This window comes from Typopeltis vanoorti, chromosome 25, assembly GCF_054136105.1.
Source record: "Typopeltis vanoorti isolate ZY-2024b chromosome 25, IOZ_Tvanoo_1.0, whole genome shotgun sequence".
In the NCBI taxonomy this organism is placed as follows: domain Eukaryota; kingdom Metazoa; phylum Arthropoda; class Arachnida; order Uropygi; family Thelyphonidae; genus Typopeltis; species Typopeltis vanoorti.
Genome location: NC_143573.1, coordinates 62,169,881 through 62,190,780, shown reverse-complemented (window position 1 = coordinate 62,190,780; position 20,900 = coordinate 62,169,881). Strand labels below are relative to the sequence as shown.

Sequence of the window (20,900 nt, the reverse complement as noted above, 5' to 3'; positions counted from 1 at the left end):
CAAGAAAGGGAGACCATCAAAGAGAATTAATTTTATTTGAATGAGAGACTTCACTGAATAAAAGATCAGGGTTCGAAATGCATGAAAATTCTAGACCTTGTTAATCCAACAATCAACATTAAAATGGATTCAGAGATATTTAAAGATGCTTTGAGTGAAGCATCTTTAAATTCTGCAGAAGTTAGTGGCCTTTATAAAATCATAGCCTCCATTTAAAAAGCATTGAACATTTCATGGACCGGAAAAAAATTTTTCAAATTTAGTTGATGAAAAAGCTTCGGATGTTGGTAAACTTAGTAGAACAGAGCCCCAAAATGATGGTTGAGATGCTGTTTTATGTGGCTCCCACCCACAAAAGGCTACTATACAGCACATTCATACTGTGGATGGGTTTTTAAGGATTTTTTTCTATTTTTATTGATTTTTTGAAAAATTATTTTTTAAAATATTTTCTATATATATATATAATATTTCCTGGAAACCCTGCTCTAGAGATCAAACATTATTATTATTATTATTACGTAACACCTCCATGGAGTCTAAAGACTCATCGAGGGAGGGCATCTACTCTACAACTCAGTCTCCACCAATCGCAACTACCTTCATCTACACCAATGCCATCTGAAAAACATGAAACTTTTCAAATCACTTCAGGCATTCAATAAGCAGGGCAGTGGTTTCACACCAGGTGATGAAATTTATCTCCCACCTAAAGACATTCACAAACATCCATGCCCACAGCAGGATCCCAACCCACAACCTATTGGTTGGAGAGCAGATATGCTAACCACTCAGCCAACCAGGCCAGTTACCGAGAGGAATCCCATGATGATTTGTTGATTTGTAAATCAGCACAGTATCATGACTTCTGCTACTGTTTGATTGTTTTCAGTTAACCAATGGAAAACAAAGACAACAGCACATGACCAATAATGGTCCACAGTATCATGAGTTGATATGGAGAGGTGCTGATCTTGGTATGGACATTTGTTGACAAGCAACTGCTTGTTTACTAGAAACTAATCAAAGCTTTACGCTAAATATCAAAGGAAACAAATGTTTCAGAAACTGAGCAAATTATCTGATATTCTGATAGCAAATAATCTGATAGTCAAATCAAAAAGCTGAATCTGGAATGGAGAAGTGGACAGTGTCTACACGATGAGAACCAACAGACTCTTACCACATAATTTACACAGTTGTGACACTAGTATAAGACAGGATTGGAGCAGGCAAGAAAGGAAGGAAGTCAAGACAGAGATGAGTGGCAGAGACGTGAAAAGCCAATAATGGACACTTAGCCTTCATCAGACTTTGAAGGGTAGCTACGTTATTATGCCACAGTGATCTCCTGAGGAAGTTAAGATGAAAATACAATGGAAATTGCCTTGATTCCATGCACTGATGAATGGTTGCTAGAGTTTGACAAGGTACTCCATACCACATTTTCTCGTTACTTACCTGCCTGTGTAAATCTATATATATATATATATATGGTGGATAAATATATGAGTTTTGATATCTAACTATATATTAGAAAATAAGAATGGTTTTCAAAGAAGAAATTGTCTTGCAGTATAATATAACCTGTGCATGAAATATTGTTTAGCAATTGTTCGGTGTGTGCGATCTCAATAAATTGTGCTGAAAAATTGGATGACTGACACTGAATGTTTATGTAAGATGGATGATTGTTTATATAGACAATATAGTTAATATACTTATTGCTCACATGTGTCATGTCATTTCATCAGCACTCTCTCTCCATGAATTCAAGCTGGGTATTCAAGAATAACACAATGCAAAAAAATCAATGTCCTAACTAACTAATCATTAGATAATCATAAAATATTATCCAAATATTAGATGTACCTTTCCCTCTTCCAGCATTAGCTACTGAGAAGCAGTACCGCTCAACAACAACAACAAATAAATTAGACACCCTAACATACTAAATTAATGAGCACCCACACAAGTTTATTTTTAATGAAAATAGACATTGATATTTCTGAAATCCATGAACTTGAATCGAAACTCATAAAATTATTTCTTTCAAATTTCCATCCCTGGGTAACAAGTAATCACACTAACTGATAGAAAACTGAATAGATCCCTAAGCCATGCTGAAATGCAATAATAATTAACAAAGAAGAAAATTAACAGCATTATTAAATATTTACCCACAAGGGGAGGTATACAGGATACTAGTAAAGTACAAAACAACAAATTTGCATTATTACTATGGTTTTGATATATATAATAATAATGAAACTGATTATTATCTATCATGCAGTTGGAGTAAATAATTTGGAGTAAAAACAATTTTATCAAAATTATTCTGTTATTTGTCAGGACTCCAATTATCTCAGAGCTTATTATTTCAGTCTTCTAAGGAACTTCAAAATGCATCAATCTCCACTTAGATCTTAGTCTTTCTCTGATTCCTCCTGCCATCCAGACATCAAGCACCTTGATGACCTTTGCTCCCTCATTCTGTTTAAGTGAATTCCAACTTAGATCAGATCTGCTTACATTTTCTTCAATGTTAACAAATATCAAAGTTCCTTTCCGATATCCTCACTTGATTCTGCCATTCGTGCCCTCTGTTCACACCCCTAATTTTTCTCAGATCAACTATTTCATCCAACTGTCAGAGCAACAAGTTAATTAATTTGAATAGTGTCTTGTATATGGGTAGTTTAGTGTTTTGATTTGTTTCTCTTTTAATCCATATAAATTTATTCAGTTGACTCCCCACCAGCAGCAGCTCGTAAGAATTTGTAGTGGGGGCTGTAGCAAAAAAATCAATACGGATTAAAAACATTATATCATTAATAAAACTAAAACATAACAGACTTCAACAATATTTAACAGAATTCTTCTCTTCGTTTGTTTCTACAAAGATATAAATTAAATGCTAGAATTAAATAGGGAAAAAGAAAAGCCACACAATATTTACCCATGATAATGACAACGACATTAATATGTGTTGTTTGTGCTAATGTAGTAGCAACATATCTTGGGCTGCAATGCTACCAGCCAATACTGCATGTAAATCATGCATTACCCCCACTACATTATCTCCACTAGATAGCGGTTTGGTGGGGTCTGCATTGAATGCAGCTCCAGCGTTGGGTATACTAGCCTGCACAGCTTGACTATTGCAAATTACAACTATTGCTACAAAATGAATTATATAAAATACTATCAAGCAGTACTGTATTACAAACAAGAAAATAACGGTTTTTAGATAAATATATACAAATTTAAGAAGGGCGATAATTATTATTATTATTGTTCCGGGCAACTCCAAGGAGTCGACAGACTCATTGAGGGAGGCCCTAACATCATGTCAAGAACAACTATTCGACATTCACACAGTATCTATCATACCTTGCCTTGAACTCATTCACGGTCGTAGCACCCACAACAGACTCTGGAAGCTTATTCCATTCATTCACTACTCTCCAAGTAAAAAACCTAGCTCTAACACCCTTGTCAACCATGCTCTTGCCCAGCTTCCATTCATGGCCCCTAGTCCTCCCACCACCAGTCATATTTTCAAAAATAACTTCTGGATCAATCTTATAGAAACCCTTCAGTAATTTGAATGTCTCAATCATATCACCCCCCTCCTTCGCCTATCGACCAATTTCTGCAACCCACAAATCTTCAACCTATTCTCATAAGGTTCATTCCACAGACCTACTATCATCTTGGTCACTCGTCTCTGGATAATTATTATTATTATTATTATTACCACGGGCTACTCCAGGAGTCCTTAAACTCATCGAGGGAGGCCCTAAACATCATGTTCACACAGCTGTTCAACATTCTCACAGTATCTATCATACCTTGCCTTGAACTCGCTCACTGTCATAGCACCCACAACAGACTCTGGCAGCTTATTCCACTCATTTACCACTCTAAAAGTAAAGAACCCAGCTCTAACACCCCTGCTAACCACGCTCTTGCCCAGCTTCCATGGGTGTCCCCTAGTTCTCCCACCACCAGTCCTGATCTCAAAAATATCATCTGAATTAGCAATTTGAATGTCTCAATCATATCTCCCCTTTTTCGCCTATCAACTAGTTTCTGCAACCCACAAATCTTCAACCTGTTCTCATATGGTTCATTCCATAGACCTGCTATCATCTTAGTCACTCGCCTCTGGATCCTCTCAACCTCCTCCCCATCAAGAAGGAACCGAGGTGACCAAATCTGGGCACAGTAGTCGAGATGAGGTCTTATCAGGGCTCGGTACAGAGGTACAATAACTTGTTTTTCTCTGCTCGTCAAGGTATTTTTCAACAACCAAGTGAGTTGATGAGCTGATTTAGCTACTTTCGCAATGTGCCCCCTAAACTTCATCTCCCTATCCACCAACACTCCCAAGTCCCTGGCCTCATCAATCTCTTGGAGTACAGTTCCACCAATGTGGTATACTGCTGCTAATCTTTTCACTCCGAAATGCATAACCTTACATTTTGTCACATTAAATTGACATCCATTCTCCTTAGTCCAGAACTCCAATCTATCTAAGTCATCTTGCAAGACTTTGACATCTTCTGCATTCACTATCGCCCTACCCAACTTTGCATCATCAGCGAACAAATGAACTGTCCCACTTAGACCATTCCCTATATCGTTAATGAACAGATTAAACAGCAGTGGTCCAAGAACAGAACCCTGTGGCACACCACTAGTCACAGGCCGTTTTTTGGACTCTACTCCTGAATAAACTACTCTTTGATATCTCTCCATCAACCACCCAGCTATCCATCTCACCAACCCTATATCCATTCCCATATGTTGTAGTTTACGGATTAGAATTCCATGTGGTATCCTGTCAAACGCCTTTGCCAAGTCCAGCAGTATCACTGTAAACCCATTTCCCTTATCCAGTTCAGCCGTCACCTTGTTATAAAACTTGAGCAAGTTGCTGAGGCATGATCTACCCTTCACAAAGCCATGCTGTCCTCTGTACAGTATCTCATTTTCATCCATCCATTCCTGTATTTTTCCCTCGACTACTTTCTCCAAGACCTTGACAACGACTCCTGATATGCTGATCGGTCGGTAATTTGCAACCATAGTCTTGGATCCTCCTTTATGCAGTGGAACTATTTTCCCCTCTTTCCATGCCTTCGGGACTAAGCCAGACCTGAGACTCAGATTAAACAACATGGTCAAGGGCACTGATAATTCATTAGCCGCTTCATGCAAGACCCGTGCCGGTATACCATCCAATCCCACAGATGTATTCACATTAAGGTTCTGTAATAGACTATTCACCTCCACTTCATTCATCACAATTCCCATATAAACTAATGGTTCCTTCATTTTTTCAATGTCACCACCTGGATGATATACTTTTGCAAAGTGCACGCTCAGTAACTCCACTATATCGACTGGTTCAGTGAACTCTTTACCATCGTCATTCCTTAAAATCATTTTGCCATGTACAGTTTTTTTCTTGCTTGCAGCATATTGAAAGAACTGTTTGGGATTCACTTTTGCTTGCATAGCTAGTTTCCTTTCATAATCGGCTTTTGCTGTTTTTACCATAACCTCCTGTAAATGCTCTTTGATCACTTCCCATGCTCTATCGACGTCCAGCCCTTGCAGTTGTACATGCCATGGCACTGATCTAAGCAATCTCCTAAGCTTGACATACTTGCCAGCACGGTAATTCCACATATACCCTGTCTTAATCACAAATTTCACACCTTTAGCCACCTCCCAGGTCAAGACCTTATGATCACTCTCACCAATAGGTGGCAACATGGTCATATTCATTACAGTCAAATTCTCAGATACTATTACCAGGTCAAGCACTCTCACACCCCTAGTATTTTCAATTACATGCTGTTTCAGATAGTTATCCCTTAATAATTGAATAAAATCCATTTCCTTCCTCACATGTGTCCTCTCCTCCTTCCAATCAATGTTACCATAGTTGAAATCCCCCATAATAATTACCCTCCTTCCACTCATTTCATCAATTTGTTTATGCATACCATCTCCACCATCTATTCCATCACCTGGTCTATAGCAGCACCCAACTGTATATTTTATTCTGCCAGTATCAATCTCACACCAAATAGCCTCAAATGAGCTCCTTTCACTATCCTGCAATACTTCAATTCTCCTTGGCTGCAGTTCATCAGCTATCATCAATAACACCCCTCCCCCAATTTTATTCTCTCTGTCCCTCCTAAACATACTATAACCTACACATTCTATCCCACTAACTATATCATCTTCTGTCAGCCATGTTTCACTAATGCCAATAACCTGTGGCCAGGAAGAGCCAATCAAGGCCAAAAATTCTTCCTTCTTGTTCCTAATACTCCTGGCATTAGTATACATGAATTGCAGTGTTCCCTTTGTCCCACCCCTATCTTGATGCGTTATTCTAAATATCCCATTCCCATTTTTTGTCCTTATTGCTGGCTCAGGTACATTATATACATTTTTACACTCAACTGTCTCACTGATGTCTGGATATCCACTTCCCCCCCCCCTTGGTAGTTCTAGTTTCCCTGGTTCTGCACATCCATTTTCACTTCATTCAGCAACACTTTTTCCAGTCTCCGCACACCAAGTCCATTCAAATGCAGTCCATCCATCTTGTATAAGTCCTTTCGCCCATCAAACTCATTCCACACCACACCGTCCGCATAACCTGCGCATAATATCATTTGCGATTATAAATAAAACAGGAACTTTCATTTTATATTGGAGGGGGCTGCAGCCCTTATGGATTAGCCACCACTGCTTTCCACTATGCCATCTTTGCTTAGTCTGTGTCTATTTCTATATTTAATTTGCCATCTTCACTAAAAACTATCTAAGTAGCTAAAATATTCTACTTGTTCTATTATAGGCTTTCCATTTAGGATGCAGTTGTCATTTTCAATTTTCTTACCTTTGCAGTTTTTACATTTTTATTACAAATTTTCATACAAAATTTGTTACAATAGACATTTAATTTAGTTAAAGAATGCTGAAAAGGTTTATATGAGAGAATAACATCATTGGCATAATGTAAGAAGTTGAGCTGACCATGTCAAATTCTGGTTTTAGCATATCTCCTTCAGTTCTAATTACTAATTTACATTTAAATATAGACTACACATTGCTCCATATAATATCATGGTTACATCATATAATTTTAGTGTTTTGAACAGCTCTTCTCTTGTCACGTGCCTTTGCTAAATTTACAAAACTTAAATACAGATCCCTGTTATATTTCTGTGATTTCACAACTATTTGCTTAAAGTAAAAATTTGATCCTGACAACCCATTTGGTTTATTCTTCAACAATTCAGCTCGTTCTTTTCTCAAGTTTCTTTTCCACAATTTTTCTTAGCCATTTCTATTTAGCCATAAATCTCACCTGGAACACTAGTACAGAAATTCTCCTGTAACTCTCACATACAGTTTCATTTCCCTTGTTATAAATGGGTATCTGAGCATTTTATTATAATTAACTGGAATTTGACTTTCTGAATTATGTAGTGCAGGTATTGTAAAACTTTATACCCCGATATGCGAGTATATCTGGGTTGGATATTAACTATTCCAGATGACTTTCTACATCTCTGTTTCTGATGGCTTTTTCTAACTCAAGTACTGACATGCACTTATGACATTTCTTTTGAATAGCTTTTTACTGGTGTGCTATTGCTGCTCGTTTCATTTGACAACCTCACAAAGTTTTATAATACCAGCACGACATAACTGAGAAGGTCAAATTCCAGTTGATTACAATAAGGCGTTCATAGTACCCATTTATAACAAGGGAAATGAAACCGTATGTGAGAATTACAGGAGACTTTCTGTAGTAGCTGCCAGTCATCCAGAATATCTTTCATTTTCAGTTCTGCCATTTACAGTATTGCTTCTTTCATTTGTAAGCCTTTTCAATAGCTTATGAGACATTTTGCAACCATCTTGATTTTTAGGTTCTATCTTCTTATCAAACTCTTTCCATATTTAACTGCTTTCACATACAGTATAGCTAAGCTTTCCTATATTTTCTTGTTTATCAGCAGTGTCTATTCAATTTTTTGGATCCCAATGAAGTTTGTATTTTTCTATCCTTGCAAACAGTTTCATCACATGCCCCTCTGACCTAAATCACCCCTCTTCCTCACTTCAGATTTTGCCACCAAGTATTCAAAATGTGGCCTTTTCAAGTCTTGTGGTATTTTCAAATCCAACTTTTTCTTGAACAATATTTGTATACATGATGGCCAGTATGGGGTTTAAAATAAATTACACTTGACAAGTGTAATTTATTGTAATTCAATTCAGGAGTGACTGAATCAAATGTAATTCAGGAGTGACTGTGTAAGAGTTGTTGCATGAGGGAGGAGATGAGCACTAGGTTGTGGTCAGAATTACTCAGGGGACTCGCTACATTTACTGCATATTTGGAGGGGGGGGGTCATTGGTAAGAAAGAGATCTAGGGTATTTGGGGAGTGGTTCGGGTTATCTGGTATTCTGGTCAGTTTTTGAACAATTTGTGTAAGATCGTTAATAATGGTAAATTTTCAGCATCTCTGCCTGCAGGATCTGTAGGCTATTATGGACATTAAAATCACCCAGGAGGATGATTTCACTGTTAGGAGAGTGGGACTGGAGAAAATCAACTTTTAAGGAGAGGAAAGGAAAGAGCTCAGAGTGGTCAGTGGTATTAGGAGAGCTCTACTTGATCTCTACTCGGTAAGTATCTGGAAGAGACAATGACAGAGTGTATTCCAGTGGTCAGGAGATTAAATAAGTGTAAAATGGATGACTGAAGAGATGAAGCATGCAAACTAGAAGAAAAGCATTGTGGAGGTAGAGCAGATGTAGACGGGACCTAAAAGACTGTCTGAATAGGCAAAAGTGTGGGGATATCAGTTTAATGTAGTAAAGTGTAAGGTTTTAAAATTTGGGAAGCAAACATGTGATGTAGATTATAGGATTGGTGAGGATATTTTATAGGAGGTGGAGAAGATAAAAGATCTGGGGATGTTGGTAGATAGGGACTTGAAATTTTGTGGACATTCTGTTAAAGTTGTGAGGACAACACAGTGGATTATGGGAATGATGCAGAGAACATTGACATGTAGAAGTAAGGATGTCATGATTCCATTACACAAGGCTTTGATCATGTAGTATTTGGATTACTGTGCACAAATTTGGTTGCTTGGTTTTCAAAAGGATGATAAGTTGTTGGAGAGTTTAGAAACAATTGACTAAGTCAGTTTCTGGTCTCCAGAATGTGGAACATGAGGAGAGAATGCAAATTGCAGAGCCTAGTGGATAGGAGGAGGGTGACATGATTGAGACATATAAGTTGGTAAGGCATAATTACCAGATTAACGTGGATGAGGTTTTTCATAGGAAAAATTGCCCTTATTCTCTCCCAGATACCCTAATTTGGAAGAAAAGACGATAGGTCATCCCTGGAAGCTGTATAAGGTGATTGCGAACATGAGAGAGTGAGAAGGGTATTTTTTGAATGAAGAGTGGCGAGTGATTAGAATGCATTGCGTGAGAGTGTGGTGAATACAGGGACAGTGAATGATTTAAGTTATGATGAATTGTGCTTATGAGAGTGGGACCTCCTGCAATGAGTCTCTTGACTCCATGGAGGTCTGTTGATAATAATAAAATGCTTTTGCATGCTGCTCACCCACCCCTTTTTTTATCATCATCAATTTTCTGATATATACTCTCAAATGGTGTGTGTACAGGATACAGTGATAGTACTACATCTAACAGGGAACATAATGAATGACCACAGAGGAAAATAGCAATCTAGTCACAAGTGACAATAGGGAGATCTTAAGATGCTAGCTTGGTAAGAAGGCCTCAATACCACACACCATCAGCCATGGAAATAGAGATTAACCATGTAAGTTTCTTCAAACATTTTCCAAGGTCTGTGTCCAAAGGAGTAGAGTTAGCAAGGAGGTCTGCTGTCAAACAGGAGTGGCAGAATCCATACTGGGAAATGCTAATTAACTGATGAGTCTGCAAATTAGTGAAGAAGCTCTGGCTATTAATGAACTTCTCCATTACTGAATTGGTCAGTACTCTAGTACTGAGGTGAGGGCAATGGGACAATAGTTTAATGCTTGACTTTTATCTCTTTTTATTAAGGACAGGCTGAATAAAAGCTGGCTTTCATGCTGTTGAGTACATGCCAGATGAGCATGATAGCACTTGTAAGTCATAATACTCATTTGAGATGTAGGCAATACCAGAAGGGTGTTAATTCTTTAGTGAAAGTTTTTAGCAGAATCAGAAGGATATCATCTGGACCAATAGATTTATTAACATCAAGCCAATTAAGGAGTTTCTGATTTTCTTCTAACAAAAGATGGGAAGAGACATGTTCTGAGTAGTTCATATTACAGCAGGAGGAAGTCCTGGTCATCTAGACAAGAGTTGGAGAGGCCCTCATGTTATGAAGTCTGCCTTGTCTTCGGTGACATCACCAGTTCCATAAAGATGTGAGAGAGGTGGAAACAAAGAAGAGCAGAATTTATACGAAACATTTATACGAAGCAGGGAAGATTTGACTAACATTTGAGTAGTAGGCAAGTTTTTTTTGTTTTTTTTTGCATTTAGTCCTAATCATCATAATTCTCATGGAAAGGCATAGACGTTGGTTAAGCATTTTTTACTAAATAATTTAAGGAAATTACAACGTAAACTAGGATATATGGGGTGCTTAAGGGTCAAAGCTGTATAACTGAGAGGAGACCTCCACATAGCCTTTAAAGGAATGCGGAGAACCGACCAGGGTTTCTGACCTAATGTCCAATCCTCAATTTCTCGTGGTGCACCCTGTTGGGTTTCTACCTGGATACTGAATGAACGAGGATGGGCTGGAAATTTGGGATTTAGCCGACCTAATTGTATTCTTATTGGCTTAAACCAATATAGAAAATGATGGTACAACATGACAAAATTTAATGCCGGCTGGGGCATCACCCGGTTAAACAAGGCCCCCATTGTTTTCGCCAGAGAACCAGGGCAAACAGCGAAAAGTCAGCTACTGGAACAAATCTGAAAGGACACCCCAACTCAACATCACCAGAGTTAAAGATTGGTACTATCAACATAAGAAGCCTGAATGGCAAAGAAATGGAGCTAGCTGAAGAATTAGATAAGTACCAGATTGACATAATAGGGGTGACTGAAACAAAAAAGACAAAAACTGGTGAGATCTTTCTGAGCAATAAATACAAAATGTTATACTCAGGAAATGACAATCAAGGAAAAGAAGGTGTAACCATAGTATTCAACACAAAATACGAGGCTAATCTTCTTGAATGGCAGGCAGTCTCAAGTAGAGTGATGTGGGCAAATATCAGAATGGGGAATTGGACAATGAGATTTATTTGTGCCTATGATCCCACAGAAGGTTCTACTAAGGTAGAAGTGGATGAGTTTTTTGATGCTTTAGAAAAAGCAACTGACACAATGAAAAAGGAAAAGTTGGTCCTTGTTGGGGATCTAAACAGCAGAGTAGGAAATGATTGTCAGACATACAAAAATATTTTGGGAAAATTTGGAGAAAAGAGCAAAGCTAATAATAATGGCAAATACTTGTTGGATTTCTGCTCAGGACATGGACTGGTTATTACTAACACCATGTTCCAACATAAAAATGTACACAAATTCACATGGAGCGAAGAGGCAAGGAATAAGAAGAGTTTCATTGACTATGTTATTGTTCATAGTGATCTTTTCTCCCTGGTGCAGGACAGCAGAGTGTACAGAGGATTTGAAATTGGAAGCGATCACTATTTAGTCTTGAACAGGATGAAATTAAATTTCATATTTGAAAAGTTATTTTTTCGTACATGTTATTGCATGTACGAAAGTTTTAAAGCGAATAAAAGTTGAGCAGCTCTCAGATGTGAACTGTAGACTAAAATACACAAACATCATTGAAGAAAAAATGAAAGAGTTTGAGAACACTAACCAAAACTTGGAGATTTAGTGGCAAGCCTTGAAGAAAACCCTGATTGATTCAGCCAGAGAGGCATGTGGTGAGGGTGTCTGCAAGGATAGAAAAATCAGAACTCCATGGTTGGCACAGGAAGTTAAAGAGGCAGTGAAGGAAAAGAAGAAAGCATATCAAAAGTTCCTGGCAAATAAGCCAGCTTTTGCTCTTAGAGAATACAGAGACAAATGTAAGAAAGCAAAACACTGTGTATAACTAGCTAAACAAAAGTCATGGGAGGACTTTGACAAGAACATAGAAAATAAATATCAAGAAGGTGGTAAGATATTCTGTAGGTTTTTGAAGAAGCTTAGAAATGGAGGAAAGAGTACTGTAAAAGGAGTCAGAGATGATAAAGGTTACATGAAACCAAGAGCAAAAGATATCCTTGAAGTATGGAGTAATTACTTCGAAAAATTGCTAAATGAAACAAGCAGTGATGACAGCACAGTGATAAAAAACACTCAACAGGCATACAGTCAGGAATACATATCCATACTTGAAGTAGAAAAAGCCATCAAAGGCTTGAAATGTGGAAAGGCAGCAGGAGTAGATGATATTTGACCAGAAATGCTGAAATATGGTGGTATAAAAGTCTTACAGTGGCTGCACTGCATAGTTCAGAAATCCTGCACAGAGGGACAAATTCCCAATGATTGGAGTAGAGCTCTAATAGTACCAATATATAAAAAAGGGAAATAAAACTGAATGTGAGAATTTCAGAGGTATTATAACACCCTACTGAGTGTTCCTGGCAAGATCTATGCAAGTATACTTGAGAAACGGTTTTGAAGAATTGTGAAAGAAAAGCTTGGTGAAGAACAAGCTGGATTCAGGCTAAACAGAGGCTGGCAGGATCAGATATTCACTTTACGACAAATAGTCGAGAAAGCATGGGAATATAACAAAGATCTGTATTTAAGTTTTGTTGATCTGGAAAAGGCATATGACAAGGTGCCAAGAGAGAAGCTATTCAATACGCTACAGTTATATGGTGTCAATGGGGCATTATATCAAGCAATACTTAGTCTTTATTGGAGTTGTAAGTCAGCAGTTAGAATTGAAGGAAGTACAGAAAGATGGTTTAATGTTAAATCTGGTGTGAGACAAGGATGTACATTATCCCCTCTGTTATTCATTATCTATATGGATCACATTATGAAGCAGTGGTATTAAACATGATATCAGAATTGGAGATGTTAATGTCAACTCTTTGCTTTATGCGGATGATGTTATACTTCTAAATAAATCTGCTACAAGTTTGCAAGATTCCCTGACTAAATTGAATAACTGTTGTAATAGATATGGTATGAAGGTCAGCATTAAAAAGACAAAGACAATGAAAATGGTTAGAATTGTTGAAAATGTCAACTGCATTGTGAATGGGGAACCTGTGGAACAAGTAAAACCTTTCAGCTACTTAGGCACGATTTTTAGTGAAGATGGCAAATTAAATATGAAAATAGACAACAGAATCAACAAAGCCGGTACGGAGGCAGTCAATTGAATAAATTCATATGGAATAAGAGAGAAATTAGTCAGAACACTCAATTAGCTGTATACAAGACAATGTTCAAACCAGTTTTAACTTATGGATCTGAGAGCTGAGTCAGAAGTAAAACACTTGACCAAAGACTAGAGACTGCAGATATGAGAGGCCTAAGTCAGGAAAACATCCCAGAGGAAGACCAAGATATAGGTGGATTGATACGGTACAAAGTGCCTTAGACGATAGAAATATAAGATCTGATAATGTTGGAGTCTTGACAAGTAACAGACTGATTTGGAGGAAAATTGTAGATAGGAAGTTAGTAATGATGTAAATTTTTCATGTAGTACTATCATATCGTGTACACCCCTTGAGGGTACGTCAGGAATTTGATGATGATGATGACTAGGATATACATTAAAATAAATTTTAATATACTTCAATATTTCTAATCATAGTCCTAATCATCATAGCCCTTTGGATTTATTTGTTAATAAATTTCTTAAAGAAAATAAATTTATTAAGAATTTGTTAATAAATTTCTTTTCTGAGTTTTTGACTTCAGCTATTGAATATATGTTGAATTTCAATTTTGGACTTCTTTAGAACACTTGTTAGAAAAGTAAGGCTTGGATAATAGTTAGGAGTTTGCAGCTAAGTGGAGAATGAAGGTCTCTATTTCAGTAAGGATTACTTGAGTTCTTTGGTCAGAGCAAGTGTTAGGATCAGTAAAGTGAAAACAGAAATCAAACCATAGAAAAATAGATGTATTTTGGTAGTGTCATAGAATGAGGCTGGTAGTGATTGAGAGAAATCGATCTGTAGAAAAGAAAACATGGATAAGGTTATGGTAGCAGCTGCCAAGACTGGAGGGAGAGCTAGTTAAAAAAAAAAGTCCAAAATGATGAGAATTGATGAGGATTGTCTGGTATTCTGATTGACTGGTGAACAATTTGTGTTAGATCATGGGTAAAAATAAATAATTCAGCATTTTGAGAAAGATTCAAGTCTATAAAGAAGAATATATTACTGGTTGGATAATTAGACTATAAAAAATTAACTTTCAGAGATAAATAATAAAAGAGCACATAGTCATCCGAAATTGGGAGCAATAAAACCAGCAAATGAAGCGACATAGTGAGGCGAGGTGAGGTAATCTTGAACCTGTATAAAAGGAATTTCAGATTATTTTAATAACCTTTGGCAAAGAATGTCAGATCTGAAAATAGCTTACATTCTGCCTTTTTATGAAACTCATCATGCATATTGTAGTTGGGATGGCTAAGGCAAACTCTTGTCCTGTTGTCATGCAAGATGATGGCCATTTGGGGTTCAGTAGGGAATAACAGATTGAGAGTAGATGTACATTATATCCCAGATGTTGGTGAAATGGGTGGGAAGTGCTTTTTTACTGTATGAAATTTTCATGCTATTTGTTTTGGGGGGGTATATTTTGGTTATTTTTTTTTACAACTAATGCATATTTATTTTTCATTTTTTTTGTTATTTTTGGGAATTTTTTATAACTGCAGTGATACTAGTATAGATTTGGTTATCATTCATTACTAAAATAATGCTAAAATCTTATACAGCAGGCAGTCCAGGTGAAAGGCTTGTATACAACTCCCATGGGGAGTGCACAGGTCCAAACATGGCCTAGACAGTGCTTTCTGAACAGATTCAGATTCAATATTTACATCCTGAACAGAGTAAGCAGCAGCAACATTATTTGCAAAGCTCTAAACACTGTATTATTAAGTTTGACACTTGCTAGCAGCTGACTTGCAGAAAGTGCTTTACTGCTGCACCCTCAAATGGAGGAAGTGCTTACTCTCTAGTCAGTTACAGTGTTGAACATGCATGCATGGTATTCTGAAACCTATCAGTAACGACTTCATACTGCCAATAATATGATGGTATTTCTTTGGGACAGAAAACCATCCATCACCAAGAGTCAGCATATCTTTCAGCTTAAAAGATATGTTTATAATGCGGCAATTACCAGAGTTCCATTTGCAGAAACAGGCCATACCACAGAAAGGCAGGGTTAAGGAGACATATACAGAATCTGTCAAAAAAATGTATACACACTTCAGCAAAAGAAAAACCTGTATAAAAATTGTAATATTAAATTTATAGACATCAAGAGATAAATACAAGTTACCTTTGACCTCTACAATTACAGGAGGTGCTCAAAGTGGTTACCATTAGCATTCAGACACTTATTATTACGGCGAACTACTGCTTGGGCAAAGTTGGCCAAAGTGTCCAGTGGGATTGCTGCGCATGCTGTTTCAATTTCTTTCTGAAGGGCCACCAGTGTAGCTGGGTTTCTACGATACACTAAATCCTTTAGAGTCCCTCATAGGCAGAAATCCAAGGTGATGTTAGTATTCATGTGAGTAAGGACATCTTTTGAGAGAACATCATACTACACATTGCTACAATAATTCGATCCAACTTTGAAAAAAGTCCATAGATGACATCTGTTAAAGTGTGTATACAATTTTTTGATGGACTCTGTATTGTGATATCACTAGCCCCCATTAATGGCCCATTTCTTGATATGGGCTCTCAAAGGATATACAAGAGATACTATAATATTACCTGGGTGGTTGCCAGCAGTGCGAGGACCCCTGTGAGAAAAGGGTATATGTGGAACTACAAGGGGGGGGGTGATTATGAAGAGCTCAGGAGACAGCTTGCAGGTGTAGCATGGAATGAGGAGTTAGCTGGAAAAGAGATCAATGCAGCTTGAGGGATTTTCAAAAACTATCTAGCAGATGCAATGTCTAAATGTATACCAAGGGTGAGAAGGTTAAATAAGGTAGGTGTGAGATGGATGAACAAAGAGATCAAGCATGCAATACAGAGAAAACGGGCATTATGGAGGCAGCATAAGAGAAGTGGAAATAACCAATTCATGAGGTCTACAAAGACCAGGCAAGGAGGGTGACTTGGTTGGCGAGAGTAGCTAAAGAGAGGTATGAACAGCAGTTAGCTAATGAAGCCAAAAAGAATCCTAGGGAGTTCTTTCGATATGTAGCCAGCAAAAGAAAGAATGATTATGGAAGGATGACACTGATTGGAGAAAATGGTATAAAGACAACTGTTGCAGAATGTGTGGTGGAGATACTTAATAAGCAGTTCATAAAGATCTTTCAATCTTGTGAATGTGACTTCATGGAGAGATTGAGAGCAGTTGATGATGGGGAGGAGAGACTGACTGTAAGTGAGCAAGAGGTGTTTGGGAAGTTGAGTAAACTAGATGTAAATAAGGCTGTGGGACTTGATAATATATCACCGCATATTCTGAAGGAAAGTGCCAGAGAGTTGACACCTGCCTTGACATATTTTTTTAATACGAGTCTTGCACTTGGTCAAGTTCCTAAGGAGTGGAAGGAGGGCAAGATTGTGCCACTTCATAAAGGAGGTGATCGAACTCAAGCATCAAACTATAGGCCTATCTATGTGTCAGGTGTTGTAGTTAAATTGTTGGAGAAGCTTGTGAGAACCAGGATCCAGGGTTGGGTAGACAACAATGGTATAATCTTTGATGTACAGCATGGATTTGCTAAAGGGAGATCATGTTTTAGTAATATACTTACTTATTACAATAAAGTGACTGCTTCCTTGGACAGAGGAGAAGGATACACAGTAATATACTTGGATTTTGCAAAAGCTTTTGATAGAGTACCCCATGATAAGTTGACAGTGAAACTAGAGCAGATGGGGTTGGATATTAGATTAGTGCATTGGATTGGAGACTGGCTATCTGATAGGTATCAACAAGTTGTGTATGGGGGTGCGATATCCAGGAAAAGGAAAGTCACTAGTGGAGTGCCTCAGGGGTCTGTTTTAGGGCCATTACTATTTAACTTGTATATTAATGATGTTGGCGAAGATTTGGATGGAGATATTCAGTTGTTTGCAGATGATGCAAAGTTGGGACAAACCATAAAGAGTAGCGAAGATGTTGTGGCCTTGCAAGAAGACTTGAATAAATTGAGTGATTAGGCACAGAAATGAGGATGCGAGTTCAATGTTGCAAAATGTAAGGTTTTAAACTTTGGAAAACAAAGATGGGAGGCAGAATTTATGCTTGGTGAGAATATATTGTTGGAGGTAGAGGAATTAAGAGATCTGGGGGTGATAGTGGATAAGGATCTAAAATTTAGGGGACACATCGCCAAAATTGTGAAGACAACACAAAGTCTTCTGGGAATGATGCAGAGGACACTGACATGTAGAAGTAGGGAGATTCTTGTTCCGTTGTATAAGGCTTTGATTAGGCCACACATGGACTATTGTGTCCAGATTTGGTCACCGGGTTTTCAGAAGGATGAAGAGATGTTGGAAAGGGTCCAAAGGCAACTGACTAAGGTAGTTTCTGACCTCTGGAATGTTGAGTATGAGGAAAGATTGAGAAGATGTAATTTGCAGAGTATGGTGGAGAGGAGGAAGAAGGGAGATATGATAGAGACCTACAAGTAGGTAAGGGGTTGTTATAAGATCAATGGTGGAGAAGTTCTACAGAGAATAGTCGGAGATCAGGGGAGAACCAAAGGTCATCCCTGGAAACTGTATAAAGAGGGTGTGAGTAGGGGAGTGAGAGGCAGGTTTTTTTCGTGCAGAGTTGTGAATGATTGAATGCCTTGCCTGAGAGTGTGATGTCTGCAAGGAGTTTGAGTGTGTTTAAGGCTCAGTATGATGAGATGTGTGTGTGATAAAAGGACCTCCCAGATGAGTCTTTGACTCCATGAGGTCTTGGGGTAATAATAATAATAATAATAATAATAATAATATAACAGTACTATACAATTAAGTCTGCATTATTATTAGATTTCTATTCATAACTTTCTTTCAAATCTCTTATATTTGTCAGGTCACTAATATTGTCAGATCTCATCTCATTTTCATTCTTTTAAGGCACCACTAATCGCATTAATCTACTCAGATCTTGGTTTTTGTTGATTTTAAGCAATGAAGCAACTGTTTCTGTAAAATCATTTTCTCTCCTCCACACCCAATCTTATTGAAATCTCTTACTCATGAAAGGTAGCAAACTACACATAGTACTAATGTAACATTTTTCTGAGATTTCCAATAAGCAGAAAAATGTTACATTAGTACTAAGTACTGAGAAAGAAGAAGATCTATCTTCTTCTTTCTCAGCCATTTTTGATCCAAAGCTGAATGAAGGTCTCCCCCCATGATCTTCCAATTTCCCAATCTTCTGCTTTTGCCATCCATCTCTTTCCAGCTACTTTTTCTATTTTATCTGTCCCTCTTGTTTTTGGGTGTCCTTATCTTCTATTTCTGGTTGGTATCCATTCTGTTACTTTTCTTGTCCATCTATTGTCTGTTCCTCGAGCCAGATGTCCTGCTCATTTCCATTTGGGTACTTTTACAATTTCTATTGCATATTTCAAGACTTCTGTCTGTGATCTGATTCATTCCTTCCTCTTTTTATCCATTAGTGTTATTTCTAGGATGATTCTCTCCAGTCTTCTTTCCATCACCAGTATCTGTTTTCCCATCTGTTTAGTTTGTGTCCAGATTTCTGCGCCATAGGTGAGTACTGGTAATATGCATTGGTTGCATACATAACATTTCAGGCAGATGGGCAAGTTATTTTTAAAGATATAGTTCAATTTCCCAAATGAATTATTATTATTATTCAAGCCTCCATGGAGTCAAAAGACTCATCGTGGGAGGTCCTTCCTAAGAACATAAAGTCTGTCAAGACTCATCGAGGGGAGGTCTCCCCTAAGAAACACAAAGTCTATCATGCCACTCCTTAAACTCATTGACCGTTCTCGCTCTCACCACTCCATCAGGCAATGCATTCCACGGTTCAACCACCCTCCATGCAAAGAAACCACTCCTCACCCTCTTGCTCACAGTTTCCTTTCGTAACTTCAGGAGGGAGTGATGACAAGAGGGATGGCCTCTTGTCATCACTCCCTCCTGCTGTTCAACCAAGCGAAAGAACTCCCCAGTATCAACCCTGTAACCACCTCTCAACAGTTTAAAAGTCTCAATCATATCACCTCTCCTTCTTCTATCCACCAAACTCTGCAGTCCACATTCCCTCAGCCGATCCTCATAACCAAAATTGTACAGTCCGAAACCATCTTTGTCATCTGTCTCTGTACCCTTTCCACAGTTAATTTATCCCCTTCAAATCCTGGGGCCAAATCTGAGAACAATAGTTTAAGTGTGGTCTGATTAGAGATTTATACAACGGAATGATAATCCTTTTATCTATGCAGGTCAGTGTCCTTCTCATAATTGCAGCAATCCTTTGTGTTACCTTCATCACCTTTGCAATATGTCCCCTAAATTTCAGTTTCTATCAATCATCAACCCCAGATCTCGTCTCCCCTACTTCCTCCAGTATAACTCCTCCCATAAGAGTATGCAGCATCCCATCGATGTTTCCCAAACCTCAAGACCTTACATTTTGCTGCATTAAACTAACGCCCCCATTCATTTGCCCACCTATCTAGCTTATTCAAATCCTCTTGCAGGGCTACCACATCTGCACTATTACTAATAATCCTTCCCAGCTTCGTATCATCCGCAAGCAACTGAATATCCCCTTTCAATGTCATTGATATAAAGGTTAAGCAATATAGGTCCTAGTACTGAGCCCTGTGGGACTCCACTTGTAACCCTCTGCCTCCTTGAAACTTCTCCACCATACACAACTCTCTGATACCTATCAGACAGGCAATCCTGAATCCAGTTGACCAATCTGACATCCAGACCCATGTGCTGCAACTTAAATATCAGCTTATCATGTGGCACCCTATCAAATGCATTCGCTAAGTCTAAGAAAATTGCAGTATATGGATACCAGGCTAACTGTATTCTTCTTTTAATTTTGCTCTGTAATCCATTTTGAATGTCAAAAAGTTTCCCCAAGAACACATAAGAGGAGACTATTTCTATTGGTTCATCATCAAGTTTTATTGTTTTTGCTTTTAAGTACCTATTGAATATAACTTTTGTTTTTTCTCTATTTATTTTAAGACCTATCTTCTTGCTTTCCATGTTCAGTATATTTATCATTTCCTGTAGGTTTTGCTAATTCTGAAATTAATTGAGTATCTTAAATTGGTTAATTTTTCACTTTTTATTGTCATGCCTTCGGAATTCCAGATGATTTTTTGAATCATCTACTGAAATGCTGCTGTAAAAATTTTAGGGGATATAGAATCTCCCTGTCTTATCCCCTTTTGTATAGGAATCTTGTTGCTTTTTATTTGTTGTCTTATAGTTGCCGTTTCATTTTTGTACATTTCTGTTAACAGGTCCACATATTCACTTGGTATGGATCGATTCAGGGGCGCACCGGCCATATGTGCAATGCACACAGGCACCAGGAT

General features: G+C 37.9%; 1 long non-coding RNA gene across 1 annotated transcript in view; it reads right to left on the bottom strand.

Moving 5' to 3' along the window:
• LOC150092786 (uncharacterized) overlaps positions 1–20,900 on the bottom strand; it is an 84,507-nt gene that overhangs the window by 46,985 nt on the left and 16,622 nt on the right. The window lies entirely within an intron of this gene.